Source organism: Pteronotus mesoamericanus, unplaced genomic scaffold, assembly GCF_021234165.1.
Source record: "Pteronotus mesoamericanus isolate MK-2021 breed Mesoamerican mustached bat unplaced genomic scaffold, CSHL_Meso_final scaffold_54, whole genome shotgun sequence".
In the NCBI taxonomy this organism is placed as follows: domain Eukaryota; kingdom Metazoa; phylum Chordata; class Mammalia; order Chiroptera; family Mormoopidae; genus Pteronotus; species Pteronotus mesoamericanus.
Genome location: NW_026555321.1, coordinates 450,623 through 468,447, shown reverse-complemented (window position 1 = coordinate 468,447; position 17,825 = coordinate 450,623). Strand labels below are relative to the sequence as shown.

At 49.9% G+C, this 17,825-nt stretch overlaps 1 non-coding gene across 1 annotated transcript; it reads right to left on the bottom strand.

Moving 5' to 3' along the window:
* Positions 1-14,856: 14,856 nt before the first annotated feature.
* Positions 14,857-14,991, bottom strand: LOC129061116 (small nucleolar RNA SNORA20). The gene has a single exon (XR_008528084.1). It is a non-coding gene; the product is annotated as a small nucleolar RNA SNORA20 (small nucleolar RNA).
* Positions 14,992-17,825: the final 2,834 nt, after the last annotated feature.

Sequence of the window (17,825 nt, the reverse complement as noted above, 5' to 3'; positions counted from 1 at the left end):
GCCTTGAATCCTTCCTGCTACAACATAAGCCCACTTTCCCTGCCTGAAAGCCTGGACCGTGTTAGACCCATAAAGAGACCCAAGGCCCAGCTGCAAAATGTGCACAATGATAATGAAGGAACAAACTGGACAGTAGCCTCAAAGTTCTTGGCAACCGTGAGCAGCTGCACATCAGAGGATGGTGTCTTTCTCTCATCGCCTTGTTCTGCCCAAGTGTTTGGGTTCCCTTTAGAGCACGCAACAAAAGCTACGTATGGTGCCCTCTGAAGAGGAGGCACCTGGGGAAGAACTGGAGGGGGAAAATGTAATTTGGATGAAAGAACCTGTGGAAAGGTCAAAAGTATACGTTTTTAAAGGGAATCAGCTCTGAATGCAGGGATGAGTATGGAGACAGTAATTGTCCTTCCCCCATCCCCCGTCCCCCGTCCCTCGCTCTCTCAGGCCTTCTGGGAGCCCACACAGCGTTACCTGTGCGGCTGGCCCAGGAACAGGGCCACAGAGAGGCCCACCCCCCGTCTCTCACACCCAGGCCCCACTAAGGCAGACCCTGGGGCATGAGCCTCGGCAGCACGGGAGCGGTGAGAGTGAGTGTAAAGAGGGGGCCGAGGGGGCCAAGCGAAAGGCCCACGGGCACGCACCTCGATGCCAGTCCTGGCCCAGGCGCTTATCAGCTGTGTGTAGTCAGCCAGTGAATTCTCCTCTCTGAGCCTCGGTTTGTTCATCTGTAAAATCGGGATGGCACAGCCCATCTCACGCCGCCTTGTGAAGGCTCAGAGAGCACCCGGCGCCCAGCAGGGTGCTGTGTGTGTGTGTGTGAGTGTCTGCTTACGGCGAGGTTCCCCAGCAGCAAAGCCTGAGACAGCGATTCGGGTGCCTGCGGTGCATAGGGGGAGCGCCCTCAGGGGAAGGGGAACAAGGGAAACAGGACAGGACCGGACTCTACGAAGCAAGGAAGTGGTCTCTGCTTCAGCTTTCTCCCAAGGGGAGCTCTAGAGCATGAACTGCACCACAGACTTGTTCCCTCCTGAAGGACAAGGACCATGGCCTTTCACACCTATGTCAATCATTCGGTGTCTACAGGCTGTCCCTAGGTAGAGGGGAGCGAAGGGTAATAGGGTCGCCTTCTGGGAGAGGCAGCGCCCATTCGGCTAAGGGCAGTTCTCTGGGTAAAGGGGCAGCTGTGCGGATGTGGAGCCAGGGCGCATAGCCGCTGGGGCTGGGCACCCTCCTGGTGAAGGATTGACGTGGGGCACCACCAGCACTCACCACATCTTTTTACTTCCTTTTAGTTCTTCCAGCAGTAAACCACCTTGCTCAGTTGGCTCAGAAGCACACCTGCCCTATCCTGAATTTGGTGCCATCCTGACGTAGGTCACAGCAAGATTCTAATGAGTGTCCCATGCCCACGGGCTCACAACAGTGCAATGTGTGTACAGGTCCCATTCTCCTGACCTCATGGGAAGCAGCCAGGCAGTGGGGAGGGTTGCCTTGTCAGCAACAGTGATGAATTGACATTGACCAGCCACACCCTTGCCTTGTCACCATTCCCATCAGGTGGCTCTTCTCAAAAGGCTGAGAGGGCCCGTCTGAGATGGTGGGACGGAGCCTTGCTTCTAAAGTGTGGCAGACAGAGCAGCAGGCTGGACATCACCGGGGTACTTCTTAGGAATGTAGACCCTGGACCCCTGCCCCAGGCCTGCTGACACAGAACCCGCAGTCTGACAAGCCCCCACGCCATCCACACACACTGAGCATGAGCCTCAGCGCAGGGTTAGGCCCTCCCCCATTCTCTCCTTCCACCGCACAGTTTGCTCAACTCCACTGAAAGGCTTCTCACTATCTGCTGCAATTTTATACTTCTCTTGTTTGTGTCCAAGAAAGGAGAAGGAGCACGAAGCCCACAAGGAATCTGGAGACCCAGAGATTGGAGTTGGAAGCCCAGCGCGGTCACTGACCGGTGAGGGGACCTTAGGCAAGACGCTTCACAACTCTTGAGCCTTTATGTCTGCACAGTGGGATGAAGAGGATAATTTCTACCTCACAAGGTGGTTGTGAGACAAAGTATTTGAAATGTCTACCTCTGTGCCACTCACATAGTAGGCCTGGAAACACTGTCCCAAGGCCTAGCTTAGGGCTTGCCACGGGTAATAGGAGATTTAATTGAAATGAATTGGGTTGAAGCAGGTTGACGTCCAGCTTCCAACCAAACAGAATGTTTGCATGGAGAGGAAGAGGGGTTCATGCACTGCTCTCCCTGCCTACTCTCCTTTCTCGTGCCCTTGGTGGTTTTTACATGGGGTCTTTCACTGTCGACACGTGGGAGTATTTGTCTCTTCCCTGTAATGTTCAGGAGGATGGATGGAGGCTCTCAGGGACAGAGAGCAGGGACACAGAGCAGGGCCAGGGGCCACGTGGCCTTGGCATTTGGAGCTCACAGGCCGACCTCCAGACTTCAAAGCAAATGTGGCAAAAGGGTGGTATGTGCCAACTTCAGCCCTGGCTTCTGTTTTATGTGACCTATACAGGTTTGTTTGTTTTGTTTTGTTTTAATTACTTGAAGACTTCTAAAAAATCTGGAGAATTTATAAAAAAAATCTGACTTTCTAGCTTTTCTTAAAAATACTGGCATCATTCAACCCCCACTGTATGGCAACCATTGGCTGGAGCTGAGAGCAGAGCCTACCCCCTCCACCTTGTCGCAAGCCACCCCATTCCCCCTTGTCACACATGTTCCCTGTGTGGCTTCAACCCACTCATCTTCCTGGCCTCTCCTTGGCTGGGAAAAACGGAAGCCCCCAGGGAATTTGGGGAAGACGTTGGTCCCCTATAGTCCATGGAATGAGGCTTTGAATGAATTGTGTCAACTCTTAAGGGTGAGAGAGGCCCTCAAGATACAACATTTTATGTCTCTCACTATTTGAGCACTTAGGGTATGCAAAGATTTTTGCATAATTTTCCTATTTTATCTTTTCAGTGATTCTATGAATGAAAACAGTGATACTAAGAGAGATCTATGTGTTCCCCACAACCACCCCCGGGACCAGGGGCAGCGCCAAGACTTAAGAGTGGACCCTGCAGACACCACTGTTCCTAAGGCCTTGGCTATCGGCTTAGCTTCATGTATGTGCACAGAGAAAGCTGCAAATGGAAATTTTCAAAAAAGAAATCAACTAATTCCACTGTAGTTATTTATAAACTCTGACACCAGCTGAAAAGAAAGGAAAAAAATCTATCTGCAACAAATGTTGTTGAAGGCCTACTCTTTCATGTGCCCTTTGACTTGTAATCAAACCCTCTTGAGCAAACCCTCCTTTTGACAAGTAGGCCAATGTAAGAACAGGGCCCTGTAAGGCCTGCTGCACATGCCTTCTCAGCAAACAGAGAGTAGACTGGGGCCTGGAGCTGCAGCCAGGTCACCACACGGGCCTCACTCCTGGTGACCAGCTGCTCTCCACATAGTCCTATTTGACTGTGGGACCTCTGGGGTCCCCGTATCACCCATCCTGATGTCACCTTGAAGTTCTCTTGATTCATACTTCCCCGCCCTGTGTCCCCCAGCCTGGAACAGTCCAAGAGTATAGAGTCACAGAGACCAAGTAGCCCCCAAATCAGTTCTCTGGTCATAACTTTATACTGTATTATCACCCTGAAATTATGAGCTTGGGACAGACATGCTATGTTCCCAAATCTCTGGTTCCAAGGAAAGAGAATTGCCAATCGTCCCTGCTTCCTGGGAGGCTGAAATGGCACGGACAGAATAATGGTTGGAAGGCATGAGTTAGAAGTTCCCTTTCAGGATCACCCACACGGAGCAGGCCTATGACGATATTAAAGACAGCTAACATTGACTGAGTGCTTTCTTTTGGCCAGTCAGGTTTAGTACCCTTTTGAATCCTCACGGGACGGATAAGAAAGGGAAGACTCAGAGGGGTTAAGTAAGGTCCTCAAGGTCACAGAGCTAATTAGGGAGGGAGCTGGAATTCAAACCCAGCGCTGCCTGGCTGCCGGGGCTGCCCTGTTAGCCACCACGCTGCTCCGTCAGCTGACAGTCGCTTTGTACGCTCATGATAGACGCTGCGAACAAAACTGAGACTGGAATGGCATATGCCTTTCCTCACACTCTGGAAAAAGGCGAGAGGTTCTCAAGTATCAGGTACATAGTTGGAGAAAATCAAGACTTAGCAGGATCTGACTTTGGAAGGGTTAAAAGTACTTTCCAAACAGAAAACACATTCTTATCATCCAAGCGATTGCTGGAGTTAAGAACATAGAACAGATGATGCAAACAATGTCCACTGCACTTAAAAAATAAGGATACAGGACAATGATGCAATTGCCAAGTTTATTGGGGGGAAAATACGTAAATAGTTAAACCCAGATCAACTTAGGTAAAAAAAAATCAATCAGTAAACATTTATTGAACACTTACTAGATCCTTAGGTGAATGCCATACCACCAATTCGTCTTATTTTTAAATTCTGGTTAAACATACATAACACAGTACTCACCATTCCAACCATTACTTCTCTGCTGCATTAAGAACAACCACATTGTTGTGTGACTGCCGCCACATCTACCTGCAACTGAACTCTACCCAACAAATGAATTTCTCTTGTATGAATTACCTCGAAGAGCCCAATTCACCCATTCTTTTCAAGCAGATGCCACTTTTTACACAATAGGGCAGCGGGCACCGAGCAGACACTCTGATTCATTGATTCAGTCATTCGTTCATTCAAGCTGGCCCGCCTAAGCGTGCGCCAGAATAATTGCCTTCTGTTGCTCGATAGGAACTACAGTGAGACAGGAAAAACATAAAAATGCCTCAGTAACTTCTGAGCTACATTTTTCACAGGGCTGTGGGGGAGCTGGCAACAAGGAGAAAGGATGTATTTTTGAAAGGATAAAGCCCCCTTATTATAGTATTACACGAAATTCCTGCTGCTACAGTTTCCTTCAGGAAAACTCCAGGCGCGGCCAGTACCGGTGTATGAAAAACAATGAAGACATTCTGCAGCCCTGCTTTCAAAGCCAAGAACAAGCTTCAGGAGAGCGAGGAAATGTCACCGTAAAAGTCTGGGGAGATGGAGGCGTCCTGGAGACCACACTGGGCTGGCTTTTATCTGCACAACTGCTTTGTGGCACACCCTACCTTGCTCCCCACCCCCCTCAGTGTGGAAGGGGTGCCTTGCATTTTGCTAGACATTCTTAATTTCCCAATGGCTGCTTGACTCTACCTGACTGAGAGCATTAAACGTGGGGAACATATACTGCATTGTTCCACGTGTGTGCGTAAAGCAGAGAAGCCCACGTCTGTCCTTTAGTGTCTGCCCCAGGAAGGGGGAGCTGTGTGGGTGCCCAGCTTGAGAGTGAGGTCTAGGACAGATTTTGTCCACCTCTGCAATAGTTACATCCAGGGCCAGATAATTCTTTGGGGAGAGGGGCCTGTCGTGTGCATTGTAGGACATTTAGCAGCATCTCTGGCTTGTACTCAAGAGAGGCTACTAGCACTGACCCCCAACCCCAACACACACACACAGACACACACGTGCGCGCACACACACACAATGCCCCCTCTCAATGCCTAATGTCCCCTGGAAGCAGGAGTGCCGGATCTAGAAAACAGAAAGGTGAGAGTGCCTGGGTGAATTCGAATTTCAGGTAAGCTGAGAGTCATTTTCTTACAGTATTTGGGACATGTTTATATTAAAAAGTCATTCATCGTTCATTTGAAATTCAAATGTAACAGGGCATCTGGAATTTCATCTGAAAACCCTACCTAGGAGGCAAAGTCGCCTCCAGCGGAAGACCACTGACCTAGGGTAACCCACCGTCCCAGTTTGCCCAGGACTGGTTCTGGTTTTAGCACTAAAAGTCTTGCATCCCAGCAACACCCTCCGTCCCATGTGGATGGGACAGTTGGCCACCTTTGAAGGTCTACCCTCAACGCTTTGTGCTGGTTTCGGCTTTCGGGCCCCCCACAGCCCTCGGGCACCGGCACTTTTAGTGGACAGCGAGGCCTCGTTGCCAGGCTGATGGGTAGGGCTCTCCAAGGGGGCCGCTGCACGGTTCTGTTTTTTGCTGACTTGTTGATTCGCAAACACAACTAAAACATTACCGATTATGACTTGAGTCAGCCTTCAAAGTGGCCTATTGATTTTGACGGCCTCAGAATAGATTATTCTTACCAGAAAAAAGCACGCATATCCCAGATATTTCATCTTAACTAATCCAACACCCAGAGCTAATGGGACTTCCCCACCAGCAGGGGAGACTGGAACTATGCTTTAGGTTCCTGTAAATCCTCAAGATGGATTTTTTGTGGGTTGCCGTTGCCCTAGTTCAGCATTGTATTGACCAGTCTCTTCCTGTATCCTGGGCTGTTACTCAGCAACAAGAATTTTTTTTTTCCTGTCATTTTATGTTGGGCAAGACAGCGAAGTGAGGCAGTGGGGAGGGGTGTTCCAGAAGACTCTTCAGTACTAATATATCTATAGCTGCTCATGGTGTCAACTCACTCTATCACAGATCCCCTAGAGTTTTGTTTTGTGTTACACAGGACTCTGGACTTGAAGCAACATTTCATATTGGGTTCCTTGAGCCCATCAGATTTCCAGTCATTGTAATGGTCACCTAACAACTACGTAGTTGCAGATGGTATGTGGGGGTAAAATAAAGTGTTCTTCAAGAACTTGAAAAAATTCTTTTTGCAAGAATTAAACTGAAAACGGTCACATACAATGGCTGTGACTAATTTGGTAAATGTGCTACCAAGAAGCGTGGGGACAGCCCACATTCCCATCAGGGCATCTGGACGCCGTCTCTAGGAGGCAGGATGCAAGGTGATGGCCGCAGTGTGCTGGACCCTGTGCACATTCTGGGGGGGCACCACGCCCCACTCTCCCCATGGGAAGCTTCGAATCAGTCATGGTGAGGGTATTTATACCATGGAACTTGGCAAATGCTACACATTGGGGCTTTTGTTTTCCTTCCCAGAGACCACCTGTTAAACATTTACTAGTCCAGCATTGAATAGAAGTGTAATTAATACCTAGAGTCCTGGCCAGCTGAGCTTGACCATGTCTGGAGAAGGACAGTTTAAACAGCCTGGCATTGAAACAGAGGCCCCGACCCTTGGCCATTCTCTGGTCAGGAGCTAGCCAGGCAGTCAAGGTGTAGCCCTTGTAGACGCGTGCCCCTAGCCGGGTGCCAGGGGTGTCTTGTCTATTGACCTGCTCCAGGCTCCCTCGGGAAGTTTCTGAATGTAATTTGGCTTCTCAAACTTTGGATTATAATGCTGACTAGTTCTAGCTTTCCTTATGAATCAGTAAGTCAGCATTCCAGGCTTATGTAGTTCTCCTGTGGGCATGATGGCTTCCCGGCGTGGCAGTCGCAAGGGGTCAGACATTTGGGTTTGAGCCTCAGCTCTGCTCCTGTCTGGCCATGCAATCAGAGCACATTGTTCTCAGGTCCTCGCCTCCGTCATTCCCTGGACCAAGAGCCGCTCAGCTTCCCCATCGTCTCAAAGCTTCCACCACCTCCAGCACACACCAAACGCACCCTTCTCCAAGCCATTTATTTTGTTTTATTTCTAGTCTTGTCTCCACCAACTAAACTTTATGATGCTTGAAGACAAGGACGGTACTTTATATGACTCTTTTATTCCTAGGAAGAACTGTCCCTGTCTGCCCATGTGGCAGGAGCCTGAGACAAGCTCATTGAGAGCTCATTAATTAATACAGATTCTTGGGGGTGTTCCAGGTTGAGTAGGAGATACGTTTCACACCAATCCATGAAAAGTACCAAGCCCTCCATTGCCCACAGCATGCCCTTCCCTTATTTCTCACGTTAGTTAGTGGGTGCTCTTTTCTCAAGGACATGACCCCCAACTGTATCAGGATGTCCTGAGTGCAAAGAACAGAGGGCTCGAGCTCACACTTGGCTTCAACAATAAGCAAACCCAGAGGCAATAAAATCTGAAGGTGAATACAGAGCAGCTGCCAGGTGGCACTGTCCTCAGGGACCCAGGAACCTTCTGTCTTACCACTCAGCCACCCCTGATGTGGCTTCTCTAGGGAAGGCAGTGGGCGCACACCAGCGCCAGGTACTCATGGCCAAGCCCACAGGAGGAAGGGGCGCCACCTCTCTCCCTGATCTCCTTAGGACAGCGTAAACCTTCCCCGCGCACTCCCCACCCTCCACAGCCACACACACACATGCAGGCTTTTCTTCGTGCCTCATTGGTCACATGTCCTTTATTTAACCAACTGCTAGGCACAAACAACCCCCCCACCAAGCATCCTTACTACTCCTCCAAGCTCTGCTGTCTCTCCCGCCAAAATGGGGGCAAAACCACCAAAAGAGAGGAAACAACCTTCTTTTCCCTCTTCTGCAAATTTGATAAAGTAGTGCAAAAATGCCTTTGAATTTTGAGTGAAAAGAACCATAGCAGATGCTGTCAGCGCCCTGCCAGGACTTCTTGGACCTTATTACTACAGTGGGTGACAACCAACGACTAACCCCAGTGTCTGTGTCTCTATGCCTGTGGCCTTGATCTTGGGGAGACCGCTCCGCCTCTAGGAAGCAGGTCAGAAATGCCCGGGCACTATCATCCCAGCCCTAGACAGCCCTCAACCCGTGATCCTCAGGAGCTGGTGTATGAATATCCTGCTCCCTCACACCTGGCAGGGGAAGGATAACTCTGAGGTACGTGTTCTCGCCTGTTTCCCTGGTTCCCCCACAGGATTAAGATTCCCCGCGGCTGGAAGAATCCTCATCCCAGAGTCTGCCTCTAGAAGAACACAAGCTAAGACTTCAAGTTAAACCTACAACCCTGTTCACCCTTGGAGCTCCGGCATGGGTCATCCAAGAGGGAACCAGGGAAATCCGGCGGGGGGGAGACACTCTGTTTGTGTCCCAAGCACCTAGTAGACCCTCCACACATTGGCTCCCCCTCTTTGCCCCAGAATCACACTCCTGGGAGAGGCAGAACTAGAAACAAAACGAGCTGACCTCTCATTACAGTTCAGGCTGCAGACTTCCCTTCAATTACCTAAGGAGCCTCACTGTCACATCATTTAGGGGAACTGCTCTCTAACAGACAAAAACAAATGGGAGCGGAAAAGTTCAGGAGTAGGATAAAGGCGAGAAGGGAAAGAGGGCATAAGGAAAGACAAAGACCCCAAAGTATTATGTAGAGAAGATCCCGGGCTTTCTGAAGGGGCTTTAGCTAGTGAAGAGGATACTTTGTTAGTGAGTGTGAATTCTAAGAAGCACATTTTTCTCTTTTTAATGGAGAGGACATCAGTATAATTGTCCTTAAGACATCCTAACACTGAAAGCACCAAAGAATCCAGTGAGAGTTAACTCAGGAGGCTTCTACTCCTGGTTCTCTGTATTCTGAGCTTTAGAGAGTAAGAGCCACTCCTGGTCACTTCCCCCAGATCATAACCCTCCCTGGGACAATCCTAACTCCAGGGCCTCCATCCCTCCTTCCAAACTCCTGGGGCCAGGTGTGTTTCTAGATGCAGAATGTGTTTTAGAAAGGTAATCTGGTACATGTATCATATCTTATGCATAACCCCCAGTGGGCTCTGGGACATCTCATAATGGATGACATTAATATTTTTGCAGCATCGTGTATGCAGATGCACACCATGTGAGGTCAACAAAGGCTATAAATGGTGCAGGTCAGAGATGTCTGGCAAATGAGACAAGCCAGGTCAGATTTTGCTGCTATTTAGATTATAACTGGCTTTTGGTTTTCAGAGCTTTTTGGATCCTGAGATTCTGGAGAAGGGACTATGGACCAATAGAAGCATGTTTTCATAAAAATATATTAATGTTTCAAAAAGGGAAGTGAACTCTGGCTCTCGGCCTGGGTGAGACCTCACTGGTCCCCACCAGTGGGAGCCCAGGTGGGCTACAGAAGCCCCGGCCTCCCCGGTGCCTGGGCTGGGCTACAGTCCTGTGACCACATTATCATGGAGCTGAGGGGAAGGAGGGCCCCTGTGACACCAAGGAGCTGCAAAGGTGGCCAAGACAGTCCTCAAAGAGCCACATCAAATGTCACATCTTAGGGACAGGTATGGGGACGGCATGGTCAAGGCATAGGCTGCGAACAAGACATGGGTAGGAGAACTAGACCTTCTCAGCCTAGGCACTGGGGGCAGGCCAGCTGTCTTGGACAGACAACACTGGCTGGGCCAAATCTGCCTCCAGCGGCCCCAGGGAAAGGCGCACTCACTGCCTGGTTGCACAAACTCTGGTCCTGCCCAGGAGTGGAAATTTCTCCAGAACCCAGCTGCTGTGTGATTCTGGGTATTGCTTACCTTGCAGCTCAGTCATCCTCCTTTCCACTGATTCCCAAGTCACTCAATGTCCTTTCCATCGAACTCTGTTCTGATGAAAGGATTAGGTCATCAGATGAGCTCAGGCCGGCCAGGCCTCCAGGGATGGAAGAGTGGTTTCTTCTGCCTGGAACAATCACTCTTAACGGCCTAACTAGAAGGTGTGTTTTTTGCACATACTGCAATCTCTATCCATCAATTATTCAAAGGCTAAGTGACTTTGGCCTCCAGCTGTCTTCTCTTCCAAGCAGGGTATATAATTCAGAAGGTGGACAGTTTGGGTTTGATATCTTCTCATCCAGGACTCAAACCTTAGCTCTCAAACCCTTGCTCGGGTTCTGAACAGCAGGGCGCACAGGGCAGGAGCAGAGATTGAACAGAGGTACAGACAAGGCCAGCGGGCAAACGGGCCCTTATCACCTGCCATCCCCAAACAGCCCGTTTACGTGGGGGCTGGAAAAAGGACTCGAACAATGTCAATAATCAGAGTTCTGACACATAAACAAGGCATGTTTTAAGAGCTGAAGGTAAGTCCAGTGAGCGCACATCCAGAGTCACACAACTAGCAAGAGCAAACACACACACGGCCTGACAGGGCGACAGTGTCGTTCTTCTAGGCATTTTACAGAAATTAACTCACTGCGCCGTAACAACCTCATGGGGAAGCGTGCCCCTCGGCCCCTCTTTCTGCCTGATTTCAGTCCAGTCCTGATGAGGAGCTTCCTGCTTGGACAGAGCCTCTCACACGTGGGTACATAGAGTAATTGCTCAACCCCTGTCACAAACCATTATTACCTTCAGGGCCCTGTCCCTGCCCAGCTTCTCAATTCTCCTCTAAGGCACAATTGTAAATATTGATCATTTTATTTGGCCACCAATAGCTGAACCCCCTTTTTATTTGGAGAGTTCCCCACTTCACTAGTCTTCACCATCTTTGGTGTCCACCTCCCACTGCAGACACGGACAATGACAGCAACCAGAGATCCCAGAAGCCTTTGCAGCCAGGACACAGGCTGTCTCCAGGACCCCCCAACACTTCATCCACACTGAGCTGGGACTCAGGAGCAGGAAACAGTAATGGTGGAGTCCTTTCTCTCCATCTCTGCTGCAGGGTTAAGTTGGTGGCACAGAGGTGACAGCAACACCACCCAAGGGTCAATAGCGGCAGGAGCGGAAATTCCTAAAGAACGCTTTGGCCGTGTGATTCTGGGTGTTGCTCCAGACTGCTTGTCTTCCAGGGCAGCCATCCTCTTCTCTTATGACTCTCTAGCCACGTGGCATCCTTTCAGTCAAACTCTCTTCTGCTTCCCCGAGCAGCGGTTGGCTCCTGAGACCCACCACCGCTGAGAACCACGGCTGCTATGGCCACATTGCAATGTAACGGAGCCTCGGCCTGCAGCCCCCAATGCCTCTCTCTGCGAGTGCCTCCTAGACCAACAGCAGTCCTATGTTTCTGAACATGAAGCCAATGCAAGCTGTGACTCACGAGGCCCTCATGGCTTCTCGCCTGAGTTATGAGGCAAGTCTCCCCTCGGCCAGCCTCCACGCTCCAGTCAGAGCGACGCTTACAGAGCACAGATCTAAACCCGCCCCTCCTCCCTCATCGGCTCCTCAGAGACCTCAAAGCACTAAGGGCATCCAATATGTCCATGGTCTGTTCCGACCACTCCTCAGTGGCATCTCCTTCCCCTGCCCAGCCTCTATCCCTACACACGGACACCCACCCATACAGACACAGACACACCAGGTCCCATTGCTTGTTGCTCACAGGACACGCCAAGGCTACTCAGTCGCTGGTGATCAAGACTTAATTCAGAGGTTACCCCCTCCAGGAAGCCCTCCCTTCCTCATAGGAATGAGGTATTAGAGTATCCTGGCAAACACATATTGTCAAAACTCCTTGCCTTTGTAAATCTATCCTGGGATTCCCCAGTGACATGGTGTGTACTTCATACCCATTTCCCCAGCCTCTAGCAAGGGTAAGAGTTCAGTCAATGTCTGATGAATTACCAAAGAAGTAACTGTTAAGCCCAGATTTCCTTCCTCTCTTGGGCCTCCTCAGCCCTTGGTTTAGGCCTGTATCTGAGACATGATGCCGTTCTGCAGAGCCTGGTGGTTACTGGTGGGCAGGTCTTGTCCCTGCTGGGCATTTTAGCCCAGGATCACATATCCAGCGTTTGTGATCTTGGGTTAGTCTGAGTCAATCAAGGGAGCTGGAATCCTGTGTTGCTGGGGCTGACCACACTGCAGAATTGTCCAAAGCCAGTCCAGAGCTCTGTAGGATCCTCCTATGCCTTTTCTCCCACCGAGAGAGTGGGCCCCACCAGCCCCTGCCCACAAAGTCTCCTTAGCTCATGAACTCAGGCCTATCTGACCATCTTCAGAGTGAGACGGAGAGGTACCAAACTGCTGGGGTGCCCCAGAGAGGTCAAACGTATGACAGGGCTGCAAGGGGTAGGCATAGTTGGCCCCAGACCAGGGCTCTGGGCCCTTTTCCTGGCTTGGGGGATCAGGGCTTCCCAACTCTTTTTCTGAGGTTTTCCAAAGGTGGCCCTTCCAGAGACACAGCCAGCTTGGCCATCTCCAAGGAAGTCGGGGGAAAGAAGGTAAGAAAGAACATGTAACTACCACACGTATGTGCACAGGAGAGGCAGAGAAATAAGGAGACTCATGCCTGCACTCCAGGGCTTTTGTTTTAAAGCAACCTAGGACCAACCTACCCTCTCCTCTCTTGACCCCTCCTCCTTACCATTGCATCCCAAGGTACCTGCAATAGAGCCTGGTGGGCCCCCAAAGCACAGTGCCCAGGACTCCAACTTACTCCACTCCAGGGACAGTTCTGCTTCCTGTCCGCCTTCCCTCCCTCTTCCTGCAGTCTCTTCTGCAGTCAGGGAAATGAGTCAGGCTTGGGTTACCCTCGGCCTCGGTTTATTCTTCTAATAAGTGGGACTGATGACACCTGTTCTGCAAACTTGCTAATGGGATAACCATGCTGGAATTCTAAAAGAAACCCCATCAATGTCCGTCCTTTTTTCTTTTCGCGACCCTGCAGTCCAGCAGGTTAAGGCTCACAGTGCTGAGGCCCACATCTGGAAGGGTCAGCCCTAGTCGGTAACAGAGGAAGGAGAGGGGAGCCCGTGGGCTGGTGAGAACGCTGGGGCGAGCAACGATGGAGCTGTTTACAGCAGAGCATGATGCTCCCAGGCTTGGAGGAGTGGTCCCTGGGCCACACCTGTCATAAAGCATCAGAACACATCTATCCACATCAAAGAAGCCAATGCCTGAGTCTCTGAGTGTTTAAATTGTAAACACAATCGATACTGGGCTCTGACTGCTGCCGCAGCTCTCCATCCAGAGGCTCCTGGGGGACCGCAGGCCAAGCAGGTTGCCAGCCAGCTCCTGTAGGTGGGCCACACCGGCCCCCTCCTCAGGGCGTCCCGCTGCATTCTGGTTGTCAGGGGCCAAAACGATGCACCCGTGAGGGACATCGCCATTTCGCTGGTGATTTTGAATGACAAGGTGACAGAGCCATGTAGATGTCTACTTGTTCATTCGCAAGTAGAAGTAGAATCCCACCTTCCTGGGTCAGAGTCCCCAGCAGCAGAGCCTGCGGCTCCCTGGAGGTGTCCATACCCTCAATAACGGTTGTTTCTAACGTGCTTGGTTTGTAATAGTTTGGGGCCACCATATCTCATCAAATCCTGTGAAACCCTTCTACAACATGGGCAGAGCACTGTGCTTTTCCTCATTTCAAAAAGCACAACACTAGACTCGGCAAGATAAGTGACATCCAGCTAGTCACTCTAAGGTCAGGGACTCTAGCCTATCTCAGTCAAGACTCCAAGACCAGGCCTCTCTATTCTCTCTTCTCGCAGTCAAGGCTTAAAATTTGCACTATTAGGTCTTCCCTCCCCCCGAACCCTTAAACACGCCTGCTTCTCTGGCACCCCGCACCCAGGGTTATCGGCGTTCAGCCCATATGCTGATCAGTTCCACCACCCAGACTGACACCTTATCTTGCGCGTGTGTACAGTGCCAGTGTCTCGTATAATCCTGCTTCCCAAATGAACTCCGTTGATTGAAGCCATGGCAGATGCAGCTGGAGAGAGGCCCAGAACAGGCCCTGCCTGGCCTCCAATGCCAGGAGCAGGAAACTACACTTAATCCTATAGAATGGAGATGCACAAAAGTCTCGGGCCGGGCTGCAGCATCATCCGACCTGCACAACTGAACCTGTGCAGGTCTGTGTGAAAGGTGGCAGGGAGGAGTCTCCCATCACTGCCTTCAACGATGCCAACACCTGAAATGTGAGAGCGTTTTTGCTGGGGATACTGTGTTGTGGTAGGTGATCTCGGGAAGGGGAGGAGGGTCAGATCCAGAAGTCTCTCACCTAGAATTTACAACCATCCGTGAATGATCACTTCCCCATCCCTCAGCCTATGTACCCTGCTTCCTGTTTAGTACTCCAGTCATTTCTTTTTCTTTTTTTTTTTTTTCCCCACGGAAGCAATGTCTAGACCACACACGCAAGAGAGATGAAACGGTTATTCCGTCTCCACTGACAGTGGTCCACTAATATTTTATCCCATGTGTATAACTGCTCATATCACTGAAAAGACTATAGCAGCAAATTAATGGGAAAATTACTCCAGTCATTTCAAGCAACTTTATAATTCCTGCAAAGGCCGTCCTAATTGCAGACACCACACTTTGCCCATGCCAGCAATGCCTCCCCTTCTCTTACTCCTTGAGAAATCCCTGTTCAGTGTGGGTATCCAGGTCTCTTTCTGCCATGCCACTTAGCCCACGCCCTGAGGGACTGCTGCTGAGTTTGGGTTCACTTTGAGGACATTTACTGGGACATAGAGACTAAAGGTGGAGCTTTGGGTGTAACCAAGAAAGGTCAACGCTCTAAGCCGTCTAGAAGCACAGTGGCCAGAATGACTAGCTGTTCCATCAGTCCAGAGTTTAACTGGAGATTGCTTAGCACAGAAAAATAAAATAATAAAAACAAAATAAGGGGAGGCTTGCGCAAGTTTCTCTAGAAGTTAGACTGTGAAGGCAGATATCCAGGAAACTCACATTCCCTCAGTTCTTAGTCTCTCAGATGGGAGAGTGTGTGTTTTGTAAAAAGGCAGACAAAAGGAGATTGTACCAAGTTATACTCCCATCAGCAGCATCTGAGAGTACTAATTGCTCTATATGCTCAACAACACTTGCTGTTTTCTTGGGCAAGGCGGGGGTGGGGGGAGGGAGGGTTGGGTACTGCATGCCCCTTAGAAGTCTCCTTACTTGAACTCCTCCATCCCTGAACCACTCATGTTCTGTTTGCCTTGCAGGAGTTCTGGAAACCACAGCTATTTCCATTTTGTTTCATTTTAGTGATGGGTTGGCATCTTAGTACTGTTGGTAGACTGGCAGTCTGGCCCAGTGTGCCCAGTGGACCACTCCCTCCTAACCTAAATCTAGAAAACAGACTCAGATGTAACGGGATTATGTTCCCACTGGGCTAGGTCTAACTCCCTCCTTTTCTCTGCCTCTCCAGAAAGCACACCAGGAAAAGTAAGAGTGGGTTATCATAGGAATTACCTTATTCTGTCCTACTTTTTTTTTTTTAATAAAGCATTTACAAGCTTCAGTCCCTCAATAATTACCAGTAGCAAACATCTTGGTCACACCTCACTGACACCACACGTTTGCCAGCCACCTGTGTGATCCTGAACAACTTCCTTCTCATAGCACTACATTCAGATCTGGGCAACGAAGTGCAGCCCCTACGCCAACCCCCAGCCCCCAGCACCCTACCTCACCCCCTTGTTTGGGGATGTCTTTCCTTATGGCATCCCTAAGAACACTTTGGTACTTGGAACCAGCCTGGGCCAGAACCACTGTTTTGAATGGGACATTTGAGCACAGACTGGGGTCCGTGTGGACCCCCACCCCCATTTCTCCCCTCTGGAGTGCTCTCTGACCCTCGGCCCCATGGGCGGGGTTGACCTGATGCTCCGAGGAGCTCCAGGACATATGCTTATGGGATTGTCCTAGGGCCACCTGACAAGCAGAGGGCTTCCACTGGCTGGCATGGTATTGTTTTTAAGAGATCACCCAAGATTTGACTGCCAGATGGTGCTGATATACGGATTTGAGGCAATTCTCACTCACATCAGACACGGGATGAGGTCATGACACTGGATTTCCAACAGTTCACCATCGACCCTTGGCGTTGGCCTTGGCCCTGTGCACGAACCCCTTTGTTGGTGGTCACCCAATCGTGTTCTGACCACACTGCTGCCTCCAGTCTACAGCTCCTGCCGGCAGTAGGGATATTTTTCTTTGTGCCCCCCCTGCTGGGGGCACCCAGGACAGTCTCCCCAACCTCTGCAGTCTCTGCTTCCTGTCAGGCAGCCCTCTGGGATTGGCTGCACTATCTCCTCTATGAGTTTCAAATCTGTTACTCCACCAAGCCAATCGGCCTGTTGGGTCAATGTCCTTTCTTCACATCAAATCAATGTAGCGACATCATGTTCTCTGAGGTCGGTGGTAAGGCACACTGGACAGAGGTAGCAATTCCTTGTGCTGACGGCTCCATGCATGGGCCTTTGCCTATCCGCTGGGGGCAGAGACAGGAATGCAATCACCACTGAGAGCAATCCCAGTTTCAAAATGCAGTGCTCACAGCCTAAAGAGTTCAAGGGAAGATATGGTGGGAAGACCTGTTACTCTACATTTACGCTATAAAATTCTAAACAGTCACTTTAACATGACCAGAAAATGAAGTGTCATTCATCTTTTTCACCATATTCCGGGCAAGGCTTGCATTTGTAGTTGTGATGTTGAGTTTTATGAGCCATCTTGACTAAAGTATAGTCTCCCCGTTATTCAATCAAAGACTAATGTAGGGAGATGTGGTTAACATCTGTAATCAGTTGATTTTAAGTAAAGGAGATTATCCTTGATAATCTGGAGGGGCCTCATCCAATCAGTTGAAAGTCCTAAAGAGCGGAACTGAGGCTTTCCTGGGGAAGAGACAATTCCACCTGCAGACAGCAGCTCATGCCTAAGAGTTCCAACCTGCCCTGCCTGCCTTATGCATTTCTAATTTGCTTAGGTAGCTCCTACAATTGCATAAGCCTATTCCTGGCAATAAATTTCTTAATATATACATATGCTACTGCTTCTGTTTCTCCAGTTGTCCCTGACTGACACATACAGTGGTCATCCCAATGAAGCACAGTAATGACCTTTGAGAGAGTCACTGGAAGCAATTATTCACAGGTGGTGCAGAACATGATTCAGTGTCATGAGTTAAGATAAAGCCAGCACTAAATATATGGCCTTAGGGAACTGCAGAGGCAAGAACTTCTATTTTGTTTCAATATGAAGAGGTTCCAAAGGTGAGTGTTGCTACCTTTTTCTCATCTTGGGAGATATGAGTTTCCCCAGGCATAGTGCATTTCACAATAAAGAACAGGAAGA